Source organism: Gossypium hirsutum, chromosome A06, assembly GCF_007990345.1.
Source record: "Gossypium hirsutum isolate 1008001.06 chromosome A06, Gossypium_hirsutum_v2.1, whole genome shotgun sequence".
Lineage (NCBI taxonomy): Eukaryota > Viridiplantae > Streptophyta > Magnoliopsida > Malvales > Malvaceae > Gossypium > Gossypium hirsutum.
Window position 1 is genome coordinate 26,453,838 of NC_053429.1, and position 14,704 is coordinate 26,468,541.

The 14,704-nt window shown below is 31.7% G+C and overlaps 1 pseudogene; it reads left to right on the top strand.

Moving 5' to 3' along the window:
* Positions 1 to 8,274: 8,274 nt before the first annotated feature.
* LOC107959998 (F-box/LRR-repeat protein 15-like) lies at positions 8,275 to 14,344 on the top strand (annotated as a pseudogene).
* The last annotated feature ends 360 nt before the right edge of the window (positions 14,345 to 14,704 follow it).

The window sequence follows — 14,704 nt, forward strand, 5'->3', positions numbered from 1 at the left end:
ACCACTTTTTGTCACAAATAAAAAGGCCCAAATACTTAATTAGTCCTCCACTTAATTAAAAATCCATAACTATTAACTTTTTGCCACTTTTATAATTTAATCTTTATACCTTAATTAGTCACTAATTCAAAAAAAATTCCTATCCAAAATTTAATTCACCTATAAAATAACTCTGTAATTATTTAATAAAAATATTTACGGGCTCGATTTACAGAAACAAGGTTCCAATACCTTATTTTTCAACACCACTAATTTTAGGGTTAATATACTTGTACCATAACTAACTATCTAATTAAAAAATTTGATTGATCAAAATTCAATATAATATTATAATTGAATCATAAATATTAATTAATAACATTTACAGACTTGATCATCAAAAAATAGGGTTTCAAAACCATCGTTTCCGACACCACTAGCTTTCAGGTCATTACAATTCAAGCCCACACTCGAAACAGTTCGTAGTATGAAAATAGTGGAGAACATCCTCGGTTGAAAGCCTAAAATGTCTAGGACCTTTCTCGCTCAAAGTATAAATATTATTTCAGGAAAAAGTGTAACACCCCTCACCCGTATCCAACACCGAGATAGGGTTCGAGGCGTTACCAGACTTAAACATTTACAACATGCAAAATTGGGCCACAAAATTTTTGTCCAAAATTAAAACATCTTAAACACATTCATATCATCCCTTATATAGGCCTTTGAAGCCTATAACACACATGTTATAAAACTAGGTCCCTATACATGCCACTCACTTGATAATTCTAACATATGTGATTATACTCTCAAGGTGTTGGCTTGATAGTGTGATGCGGCCTCCGACGATCTCCAATCCTGAGCTAACCTGACAACACTAAAAGAAATGGAAAAGAGGGGGTAAGCTTTACGCTTAGTAAGCTCACATGAAAATAATAAGCAATTTACTAACATGTTTTCCATAGTAAAACTAACCCAATTGTACATTTACACATGTTCTGGTTAAGCTACTTTCTTGAGTTATAGCCACTAAATAATTTATATCTGGAGTTACGAAACTCCAAATTAAGATCCGTAAATTTTTCCAGAAACTAGACTCATATATATTTCCACCATAAATTTTCAGAATTTTTGGTCTAGCCAGTAAGTGCGTTTTATTATTCAAAGTCTCCCCTGTTTCGCTGTTAGATAGCTTCAACCTTTCTCACTAAAATTTATTTATCTCATAGTACGAGACTCAGATAATATTCTCGTCTCTTTATCCTAAAATTAAACTCATTAAGGATTATAAGAATATAAATTATAACCCATAATTATTTTTCTACAATTTTTAACAATTTTTCCAAGTCAAAACTGTTGGAACGCCGGTGCCTCCAAGGCGCAGCGGAAAAATAAAATAATTAAAAACATTCCGGTGATCCAAACCATGGATCCATGTGTAAAAAATAAATTTTATATGCTTGAAATGTTATTAAATAAGCTTGGAAGCTTGGCCAAACCCTAACCATGGTTGCTTTTGGTACATTCTGCTGTATCAAGAAGAAAGGGACACATTTAGGGTTTAAAATTTGTCTTTTAATTCATTTTACCCCTAAATGACCAAATGGCCTTGTTTGTGTAAAATTTGACACCTCTAACATATAAAACTCAACTTTTACACTTTTTACAATTTAGTTCTTTTTACTAAATTGAGTGCCCAAACATCGAAATTTTCACGAAATCATTTTGTGAAATTGTAGACCACAAAAATATAATAAAAATGAAATTTTCCTCATCGGATTTGTGGTCCCGAAACTACTGTTCTGACTAAGCCCAAAATCGGGATGTTACAAAAAGTTATTGCTATAAATATCACAAATCGACTCGATTTTCAAAATTTTTATTTTTCATTGTGCAAGAAAACAATTTTCGAATCGAATTTTTTTCACCAGAGTACACAACTTCTGTTGTATGTAGCATCATTCTGTAACAGTAAAATTCATAACCCAATCAAAGGGTAAATGATATCCTCTCATTAGCATTACATTATAGATGAAAAGTAAACATGGTCATTAGTCATTTATCTTAATGATAAATGATTTAATTACTATTTGATAGTAATTGACTTTTCATGAAGGAAAATATAATGGTCACCATGAGATAAAATAAGATCATATTGGGAGAATTAATTTATCCCAAAGTGATTAAAGATATTATATGAGGGTAGCACACTTATGATAACGTCATTAGAGAAACACTTATTAAGTAGCTTTTGTAATAGTATATAATAAGGGAGAGCTCAGTCACGGTACTTTAGTGAAATGACTTCGTGACTAAATAATATTGTAAGTAATAGATGAGAAGCCAAAAATTAATTATAAATTATTTTAGCCCTAATCATATATGTCTAATCAGACCTTCTACTAGCTCGAGATAACCAGAAATTAATTGCATATAGAACCAATGAATAGAAATAAATGAAAAAAGATAAAATAAGATAAATAGATCACATGTATCTCTATCTACAATGAATGCATTTTCTTGCTAGGTACAAGAAATTACTTATGAATTATTTTAAGATTCTTCGAATTATTAATTAATTAATTAATTAATTAATTAGAGTTCGAAGATGAAATTAAATTAATTAAATCGTTTTGAATTTATTGAAATATTTCCTTATAGATTCTATTCTGGTAAAATTGTTATGACTTCAACGGAACTAGAATTAGGTTGAGAAATTTATTTAATTGAGAAATTAATTTATTTAGTTTGATTAATTAAATTAGTTGATTAAATAATATTTATTTTGAATAATAGAAAATAAATATTGGGTTGGATAAATTATAAATATTGGATCAAAAGTCTAGAAAACACATATAATTGGATCAAATACATGAAAAGGCCCAACTAGGCCTTGTATGATACATAGGGGTGATAAACCCTAGTAAAATATAGGGCTTGACGTTGCCCTTCTCTCTCTCCAAAAGTTCAAGTAGGAGTTGTATTTTCTATTAAAATAATATTATTTTATCAAAACTTAATCAAGCAGAAATCTTGTACTTTTCTCTATAATTAGAGATCACTGGTTAAGCAAAATATACACTTCATAAACGTCATTATTCGGCTAGAAAGTAGTGGTAATTTATTTACAAAGAATAAATTCTATTTTCTAGAAATGTTGAATAATTATCGGTTTATAGAGAGTATTTATTTTCCTATTGAAAGTAAATAAATCGTTTTCATTCTGTGAGTTGGTTTGTGTTGCTTGAGCCCACACTTGAGGCAATTTGTGGTTCAAGAATAGCGGAAAAAGTTGTTCAGTTGAAAGCCAAAATTGAAGTTAGTCCATCTTACACAAAGCACATGTATAATTCTGGTTAAGGTTTATTGTTATAAATATCAGAAAATGGCTTGGTTTTAGAAAAATTTTAAAACTTCCATTGTACCTAAAATAACTGTTTTTCTCAATCAATTTTTCCAATAGGGTTATAGAGATAATTTACTTTCCTAGTGAAAGTAAATTAAAATATTTCATTATGTGACTTGGTTCGTGTTGCTCAAGTCCACACTTAAGACAATTTTTGGTCCGAGAATAATAGAGAAGGTTATTTGGTTGAAAACCAGGATTGACTTCAGTCCGCCTCACACAAAGCACAAATACATCTCAGTTTTGGTTTATTACTATAAATAACACTACATGCTTAGTTTAAAAGAAATTTTTAAACTTTCATTGTACCTAAAATATATGTTTTCTTCACCTAGTTTTTCCAACGTGTTGTTCATGGTAGGGTTGAGTAAAAAAGATGACCAAGCCGAGAAATCAAGTTGAGCCGACAATTTGGTTCGAGTTCTTTTTTTATAGTTCAGTTCGATTAGATGATGTCATCAAACCATGTCATTTTGGTTCAGTTGCAATTTATTCCATTAGACACTAAAAAGTTAAAAAAACCTTACTAAAATTTTTCAAAAATAAACTCAATATTTCTTTGAACATATAAACCCAATATATAAACTCATTTAAAACCCAAAATAAAACTCATTAATTCTAAATTCTAAATATAGCGTTTATTATATTTTTACATATCTTTCAAATAAAAAATCATAAATCTTATTTCAGTCTCAATCTCTCAAGAATGAAGATCTTAATCCCAAAATCCACTATGTTCATCATTATACTCACCAACTAACGACAAGAACAACGGGTGTGGATTTAATAGACTTGCTTATTTATTATTATTAAAATTTCTAAGAATTCAAGTGTTGATAACTTTTTTGCTTATTATTTATTGTATTCTTTTTCTATTATTATTATTGTTAAAACTTCTAAACTTTTGGTTATCATTATTAACATTTCTAAATTATGGTACTTTTTTTTATGTTATTATACATTGAGATTTATAAAATAAAAATAATTTAACAATTGATTATATTTAAAGAAGATTGAAAGTGATTAAACTAGTGTTTAATTAGATTTTTAATAAATATTTATAATTATAGATTTTACAATTTGTTTTTTAGATAAATATATTAATTGAGATTTTTTGTATAATTGAAAAAATTTGAAAATTATCAAATTTGGTCTAGAAACATAAAACAAAGATAATTATACCAAATTAAAATTGAAAAGTCCAAATTCAAAGACAATTTTGTCTAAATAAAGTCCAAAAGTTCAAGGCCCAACAACAATATGGAAACTTGAAACTCGAACTGAACCAAACCGATTTAATTACTACGGTTCAATAATAACAAGTTTCTTATGTCCATCAGTTTGGTTTTGGTTCGAAAAATAGAAAAAATTAATACATTGGTTTAGTTAAAAAAAAAAACAAACTGAACCAAACCGATCTCACCCCTAGTTCTTGATACAACCCTTGTTGTTATGATAGTTAAGCTTCAAAGAGTTTCATTTTTTCTTGCATCTCAATGAATCATTGGGAACTTGACTGGGGGTTTTAAGAGGTTTGGTTGTTTGGCAGAACATTGATATTACCTTGATGGAGTTTGGGATAGTACCATGTGGTGGATATTGATAATTTGGTAGGTAGGCATGGTTATCGTGAGGGATAATGGAGGATATTCTTGGTAGAGGTGGGTAGTATTGTTGGTTATGCTACAGTTGTTGATTTGGGTTGGTGGGTGGCTGAGTAACTTGAGGATGTTGCTAGGATTGTGTTTGGGTTGGAGGGAGCTTTTGGTTTTGGTTTGATGCATTTTAGAAATGATAGTAGAATAGTGAGCCATGGTGGTTCAATCTATGTTTACCACATCAATTGTTGATACAAGTAGTCAACAAAGAGGAAAGGACGGTGGAAAGGAATGTTGGTTCACCTATGTTAGGAGGAGAGCTGGTGGAAGGAAGAGAATAATAATGAGAGGAAGGTGAGGAAAAATGTGATGCTCTAAGGTTGATGTGTAAAGTCCAAAGGAGGGTGGGTCGATCCTTAGTCCTTTATGCATCCAAGCTTATATAAGGGGACATTGTTTGTCCTTTAGTGCCATGCAGCCGACAATAGAGTGGCTTGCATAAATGTTCGGGTTGGTTATATGTCAGTGTTGTTACAGGTCAGTTGTCGCCATGAAGTCTAATTATTGCTTGGAGTTCGCTAGTCGAACTTAAAAAAAAAAGAACTTACAATCTAATGACTTAAATAAAAAAATGTTAAATAGTTCAATAGGGGCAAAGCCAGAAAATTGTTTTGGGGTAGAAATAAAAAAAGGGCCAAAGTGTAATTTTTACCATTATACTAACTTATAATTTCTTAAAAATTAAAGGGATTGATATATGATTTTCTACTTTAGAGGGCCAAGGCTATTGCTTGCCCCACCCTTCACTCTTGTAATTAAGTAAAAATTTTATAACTTTTTAAAGTTAAGTGACAAAAATAGGAAATTTACTATAATTTAATAACTTTATATGTAGTTTGCCCTTCATCTTTTTATATTTTTATATAAAATCAATAAAAATATAAGAATTTAAATTTGAACCCAAAATATAATAAATTTTTTACCTTTAAATTTACCATTTCTATTAAAACTTTATTTATTTTATATATCTTTTTAATACATATATCATTTTGTTATATTTGAGGGTTATGTAATCTAAGATTACATATGCGATTGAGCTGTCAACATTTGTTATATCAAGTCTCTTTAAATATAATTTCGAATATGAATGTTTATGAGTGCTATAAATAAAGAAAATGTTATTATGAAAATTTTACTTATATTTAAATATTTATCTTTACTTGACTTCAAATTTTTTCGAGCACAAAAATCTCATAAAAATATATATTATTGAGCTTAATTCAATTCTACTTATAAAGATATAAACCTCTCACCCTAAACATAAAATATCTGTTTAATTTGATTAATCAAAATGTTTTTTTTTAATACTCATAATAACAGATAAAGAAAAAGAGACCCAAAAGTTGTAGGTTGCACGTGCGATTTCATCTTTGAAAAACCTACCTTAATGTGAAAAAAAGCGACTTTTTTAGTCAATAACCAGTCTTGTCTTGTCATCATAAAAAAACACAAGTTTTCTTTTTTCATTTTTACCAATTTAATTTTTATTTTCCACGACGATCCATTCAATTGTGTTTTTTTTACTAGTAAATATATATTTTTAAACTATTTGATAAATATATCTTTTAATAAAATAAATATTAAAATATACTATAAATCTTAATACACTTAGTACATTTAAAATTTAATTCTACTATTTTTATTTTTAGGAATTTAATCCTTTTATGTTTTAGAGTAAAAAATTCAGATTCGATTGTTATTATCATTAAAATTCTTTTATTAAATTAATTGATGTGTAATTTTGAAAGTTAAAAAGAAAAAACACTTAGTAGTCATAAGTGACGAAGCCAGAAAATTCTTTTTGCGTCGAAATTAAATTGTATATTTTTACGATAGTAAAGATGTAATTTACCATTTTAATAGACTATATATTTATAATTTTTAAAGGATTAAATAAAATTTTTATTATTTTTGGGCCCAAAGTGTAATTTTACTATTATTAATTTAAAATTTTATAAATTATAAACTGTCTAAATAGAAAATTTTCCATTTTAGGGGGTTGGGCTCCTACCTGCCCCTTTGGCTCTGTCACTGGTAGCCATGTAACAAAAAATAACATTGAAAATGCCGAAGTAGATTTTTTTCATAAAAATACGCCTTCGAATTTGTTATGATAAAATAATTTTTCTTTTGTTGGAATAGTATTCTTAAAATAAATTGACGCCAACATTTTGATTGAAATAATTTATAATATTAACTATTTAGATTAAATAATGACACTACAAAGTAGAGGGACCAAGCTACATAAAAATTGAAATATATAGATTGAATATTAAGTTTCAACATAATAAAATGATTAAAACTAAAATTTGACCATTGTCTTAATACTAAAAAAAAGGCAAGTCAAACCCAAAAAAATGAGAAGCTAACATTTTAATGGAAAAATTAATATTACTGATTATTTGGATTAAATAATAATATTATAAAAATATAGTGATCAAATGATATTAGAAATTAAAATATAAAAATTAAATATCAAGTTTAAGCATAATAGAGAGACTAAAATTAAATTTGAACCATATTTAAAATGTAAAAAGACACTGATGTGACACAAGTCAGTTGAGGAAGGCCCTTATATATATAATTGTATAGATTTAAAATGTAAAAAATAAAAATAAAAATCGGTCGGACACGTGTTAGCCTTCCTTTTACTTACAGTTGTATGGATTAAATTTCTATGTTTAAATTGATATTTCTATGTTTTAAAAATGATACTAAATTTAATTTTCATCACACATTTTAATTCAATTTTATAACGGTTAAAATTGAAAATTGTATTTCATGCTATTTTTCCATTAAAATTTGCTATTAGTTTTTATATTTAGACTAAATTTAATGTTTAGCTCCTACATTTAAAAAGTTTAAAAATTAGTTCTTCTATTTTTATGTAAAAATCTCAATTATAAGTATTTTTTATTAAAATTTACAACTTAAAATTTTAATTAAGTGGTCCTCATATAATATGAAATATAATTAATAAAAAATATTAAATTAGTAAATGTTGATAAAAACTATTAATGACGATGATGTTTAATTTACAATTTTTAAATTAAAAACGTAAAAAGATTAAATTTTAACTTTTAAAGTATAAATGCAAAATCTCAAAATCTATACAAGAGAGGAGTAATAATAATTTTAACCTATTTTTCCTTAACAAAACTTAAAGCATTGGGTTCTTTTTTTCTTTTTCTTTTTTTTTTTTGAAAAATCACTCAGATTATTTAATCAATTAGCGCCGGTCCATTTGTTTATTTTCATGCTTGCTAAAAAAGAAGTGAATTTTACTTTACTAGACCAGATCCGGTGATGTTCGTTCCCTCTCTGTATATTTTACATCTCCGTCTGTTGGTTCGTACGTATCAATCGATTCTTCTTTGGATTTTCTAAAAGATTGAACTTTCGAAATCTTCTTCTTCTTTTTTTTTTGAAAATTTTCTAGGGTTCCTAAGAGGCCGGAGCTTTTTTTCTTTTTTTTGGGGGGGGGGGTGGATGATGGAAGGTGTAAGGTGGTGAGTTAGGGGTTTATATTGTTTTCGTGGAGGGTTTGGTGCATGAGGATTTAATGCTGCCTCTGGTTTATCGACGACGAAGAAGACAACCATGAAGGAAGGGTTTTTGGCAAATGCTGACGACATTGAGGAGAATATTGTAAATGACGGCGACGAAGAAGCTCCCGCCAGTGTCACCGTCGCCCCAGATCGATTTGCATTCTCCGTAAACAGAACACTTAACAGTCGACGACAGAGAGACGAGACATTCTTGTTGTTTGAAGAAATGTCCGCCGCCATGAGGTGCGGTGGCAATTGGGTTGATGCTAAGTCGCTCCCATTGGTTGGCTGCTCGCGTCCTTCCCAGGGTGAGACTAGCGCCTCCGCTTCAACTGCCGTTGAAGATTCTGACTACCATGATTCGCACCATAAACGAGCCAAAGTCTACACTGTTTATCAGTGAGTTAACTGGACAAATGTAGGCAAAATTAGTTAAGAAATTAATTTGTTGCGGTACTTATTCTGCAAAGTTTTTCACTGCAGTGAGAGCACTTCTTACTCATTAGTACCGAGAGAGTATAATAACCACCAATGCTCATCGATTTCATCCAATAAAGGGGTATTTTATCACAATTTCATGTTGAATAGTGGGAGTGATGGGCATCGTTTTGATGGTAATGGTGGGAAAGATGAGGAAAATGAGGGTGATTTGAGAGCTGAAGATTCTGAAATTCGAATGGATCTGACCGACGATTTATTGCATATGGTAGGCAGTTTGTATAATCTACATTATATGTTAGTTTTTTTTTATAATTTTTGTATTGTTTAATCTTATTGAACCTTTTTGTTTGTTTTTCCTGTTTTCAGGTGTTCTCGTTCTTGGATCATCGGAATCTTTGCAACTCAGCCATGGTTTGTAGGCAGTGGCGATCTGCTAGTGCTCATGAGGATTTTTGGAGGTGTTTGAACTTTGAAAACCGGAGTAGATCTCTTGAAAAATGTGAGTTTTAGATTTACTTAATATCTTTACTTCGTTTTCATTTGGTTTATACAGTGTATTCCAAGCAAATGAAGTTCAGAAATTGATTAAATTTGACACTTTCTTTTTTCAGATAAGAAAACTTTATGAGTATGCAATTATATATCAGTTGCGCTTTTATCTTTTATAAATTGAGAATTAACATGTTTGGTGCTTGCTTCCTGAGCAAGAGAATACTCACGTCATATGTTACAGATCTTCATAAATAGCTCAATCTCTATTAATTGTTTGTTCATTACATTATTTTGCATGAGCAAAAGTAGTCCATTGTTGTGATGAAATTTGATGCTGAACTGCAATAATGTTGCATTTTGATTTTGCAGTTGAGGACATGTGTCAACGATATCCTAATGCCACTGAAGTGAATCTGAGTGGAACTCCAATTATCCACCTTCTTGTTATGAAAGCTGTCTATTCGTTATGGTAATATTTTGTCACTATATTTTATGTTCTCTAATAAAATGAATTTTGCATAGCCTCCTGTTAATTTGAATAAATTTTCCAATTGGCAGAAATCTGGAGGCTTTAACATTGGGAAAAAGCCAACTAGGTGATGCTTTTTTCCATGCGTTGACCGAGTGTAGTATGTTGAGGAGTTTGGATGTGAATGATGCTATTCTTGATGATGGTGTTCAAGAGGTACTTATTAACCATGATCGATTATGTGATCTGAAATTAACTAAATGCCGTGTGATGCGTATATCCATCAGGTGAAACAAAGTCTTGATTTGATTTTAAAGTATATTGTGATGTCAATCTGGTCATTCTCTATGCTGACATCTGATCTTTTGCAGGTGCCCACTACTAAAAAGTTTGTCTTTGAAACGCAGTAATATGGCACAGGCAGCCCTTAATTGTCCTCTTTTAAATCTGCTTGATATAAGTGCTTGCCACAAACTTACAGATGTAGCAATCCGTTTGATAGTGACTTCTTGCCCCCAATTAGAGTCTTTAGACATGTTAAATTGTTCTTGTGTTAGCGATGAACCATTGCGGGAAATAGCTCTCACTTGCTCTAATCCTCATGTTCTGAATTCGTCATATTGTCCTAACATATCACTTGAGGTCTGTTTTTGCAAATGGTTAATTTAGATCTAATTGGTGTTGCTTTTTGGGTTTATTTTGATGCATTTACTTGTTTGTGAAGTCTGTAAGACTACCGATGTTGAAGGTTCTTAAGCTTGACAACTGCGAGGGTATCACTTTGGCTTCAATGGCTGCAATAGCTTATAGTTATATGTTGGAGGTTTGAATCTTTTTTCTCGTGTATATATAAATTGTCAGATGCCTTTGCTATCTCTATTAAAGATTTCTAGCCATCCGTACTGATTCTGCTCTCTGTTGCAGGAGTTGGAGCTTGATAATTGCCACATGTTGACATCAGTGTCATTGGATCTTCCTCGTTTGCAGAAAATTCGACTGGTTCATTGTCGAAAGTATATGGCTATTCTATTGACTTCCCTTCTTATTTCCAATCTTCTTCTTTTTCTTTTATAATAATATATAATTTCTTCCATGCAGATTTGCTGACTTGAATTTTCAAAGTTCCACGCTGTCATCCATAACAGTGTCCAATTGTGTCGCACTCCGTTGCATTAACATCAGTTCAAATGCACTTCAAGTATTTTCTCAACGCACAATTTGGTTTCTATTTCTACTGTCTTTGTTGTTGATAAGAGTTTGAATTATAGTGTTGTACATGAAAATGCAGAAATTAGCACTGAAGACGGAAAATTTGACAATATTGGCACTGCGGTGTCAAGGCTTGCAAGATGTAGACCTCACAGATTGTGCATCTTTGACAAATTCTATTTGCAATGTCTTTAGTGATGGTGGTGGATGTCCTATGTTAAAATCATTGGTTCTGGATAATTGTGAGGTTTGTGAATAGGTTTTTCCTGTGTAGTGAGTCTTCTCTCAGTTCTCATTTATGCGCATGGATGAGGGCCTTACTATAGGAACATGCAAAGATATGGTGATAAATGAGACATAAGATGTTATATACACATTCAATGACTGGGTGATAAAAAAGGCATGAGATGATAGAGATCTGTAAGATGGTTTCATCTCAGCCCTTTGGTCACTTAAATTGGCATCTTGGTGCCTGCATTGTTGTGAGTCGTTTTCTTATGCCTTCTGAAAAAAATTCTTTGTTTTTTTTTGTTTTGGCTAGAGCTTGACAGCATTGCAGTTCTCCAGTACATCTTTAGTCAGTCTTTCGCTGGTTGGTTGTCGTGATATTTCTACTCTTGATCTTGCATGTCCTTGTCTTGAGAGGATTTTCTTAGATGGTTGTGATCATCTGGAAAGAGCATCATTTTGTCCTGTAAGCTTAGACCGACTCTTAAACTTTATATGAAATTCATTTGCTGTGTTAACAACTATTTGGTGCATGCAATTTCTTGCTCTTAGGAAAAATATAATGCCTAAAAATTTCCCTCATTTTAGGTGGCTCTCCGGTCACTTAATCTTGGAATATGCCCCAAATTGAACACCCTCAGAATCAATGCTCCAGATCTGGTGTCACTTGAGCTCAAAGGTTGTGGTGTCTTATCTGACGCAACCATAAACTGTCCTCTACTAAAATCTCTGGATGCTTCCTTTTGCAGGTCTGTTTTTCTAACTTTTGATGATGCTTTACTTTGTTCTGTGGCTGATGCTTCTATTCAAATTTACATGCAGCCAACTTAAGGATGATTGCTTATCTGCAACAACTGCTTCCTGCTCTCTGATCAAGTCATTAATATTGATGTCTTCCCCGTCTATTGGTTCTGACGGTCTTTACTCTCTGTGCTGGCTTCCAAATTTAACAACACTTGATTTTTCGTATACCTTTTTGATAAATTTGCAGCCAGTTTTTGACACTTGTTTTCATCTTAAGGTAACTTGGAAATCCTTGATATGTAAGCATGAATTGATGAGACATATGTAAGCATGAATTGATGAGACATACATGGCATGTCGGTGTTGTTTGACAGTCAGTAGATCATATTATACCTACCTGTTGAACGCATGAATGTTGCATTGGTTTGTACTCTTGTTGAATTTGTGTTTTGATAAAAAAATGCTAATACCATTTTAGTCACTTCTGTGGAGAATTTTTCTCTAATGACATTCATTGTTTTGCTTAATCTTCTACCATTAAAGCAAGTTTAAGTAAATTCTCACATTCTGGTAAATTGTCTGGTTTAAGCTTTCTATGCTTTGGATGGTCCATGTTTTCCATATTTCCTGCCCATGTTGTTTTTCTCACTTTTCATTCTCTCTTTTAGGTGCTAAAGTTGCAAGCTTGCAAATATCTCTCTGACTCATCATTGGAACCTCTTTACAAGGAAGGTGCTTTGCGAGAACTCCAGGATTTGGATTTGTCATATGGTACCCTCTGCCAATCTGCCATAGAGGAGCTTCTTGCATATTGCACACACCTTACTCATTTGAGCTTGAATGGATGTAAAAATATGCATGACTTGAATTGGGGTTCTGTTGATAGCCGATTCGAGTTTCTTAGTGTACATAATGGATCTACTATGTTTTATTTTGAGAACATCAATGAGCCAGTCAAGCAAGGGAACCGTTTACTGCAGAACCTGAACTGCGTAGGTTGTCCTAATATTAGGGAAGTGCTCATCCCACCAGCAGCACGTTGTTTCCACATGTCATCCCTAAATCTTTCTTTGTCAACCAATTTAAAGGAAGTTAATCTTGTTTGTTTCAGTTTGTCCTTTCTTAATCTAAGGTATGTATGCATCTTTTTTGCTTATGGTTTCTATTTATTTTATCTGGTACTCCTAATTTTTCCGTCCATATCTGAATACAGCAATTGTTGCTCTTTGGAAGTTTTGAAGCTAAGGTGTCCTAGACTGACTAGTTTCTTTCTTCAGGTATGCACCCTCATTTCTCAGTCTTTGAAACCACAGATTTTTAATGTTTTAGGTCCATTTTTCCCCCCTGTTCCGGTTATTTTCTACTAGGAGTGTACTTAAAGATGCTTAGTTTTTACTAAATAGGCTTCTGTGAGAGATCTCTTTTTGTTGAAGGCTGACATGCATGAGTAGCTCCATTGATTTTACCTGATGAAATATCATGCGAAACTTGCCTATTTTAACTTTGATGTAAACAATACCGATTTTGTTGACTCTGAAAACTGTCTTTTTTTTCTGTAGAGTATTTGCGTTCTGCCCCTAAATCCTCTTCCGGATTCCTGTTTCCTTCGTGCCAAGTCTTTCTGATTTCTTTTGTCATAGACAATCATACAAGTGATGCTTTATATCCGTCCTTGTAATTAATGTACGGACATGAATTTCTTACCCCCGTCTTTTTTATTCTTTTTTGCATACTGGTCATTTTAGTCTTGCAACATTGAGGAAGAAGCAGTTGAAAGTGCTATATCACAGTGTAGCATGCTGGAGACTCTGGATGTTCGCTTTTGTCCGAAGGTGAGCATTATTTTTGTTTTCCCTCCTTTCTTTCTCGCATCTCATAAAGTGCGTAGCTTTCTTTTCTGGTGCACGGCTTATCATCCCCTATATTTCAATCTCTAGATTTTACTTGAGAAAAAGAATAAAGAAAGAAACATAATCCAGTTCATTGATGTTTGAAATGCGGTGACTGATAGATTTGCTCAACGAGCATGGGGAGGTTACGTGCAGTTTGTCCCAGTTTGAAGCGTATTTTTAGTAGCTTGTCACCTGCATGATGTGAATGTGATGAAAGAAGTTTTATTTCCCTTGGCAAGTAGATATCACCTCAAGTTATTGGCAGCAACAACGGCATGGTATTTTCTCATAATCCTCACACTGTATGTAAAATGCTCACTCATTATCGCCCCCCAGTTTCTTTTGGATATTTATATATATGTATGTATGCGTGTATATGCATATGCATATGCATATGCCTATGTTTATCTTATTGGTTGTTTTTGTATTGACAGAAGGAATTACAACGGGGGAAGGTTGGGAGCTGTCCCCACTGAATTCCTAAACTACATTGGGTTTGTAACAAGTTGTTGAGTAAAGTTTTGCTCCCCCCACAACAAAAGGAGTTAATTAACTTCGTTATTTTTTATTGTGTTATTTAACATAAAAGAAGGCAAAATAGTAGGCTATGACTTGGCTCTGAAGCAACTGCAAAAAAT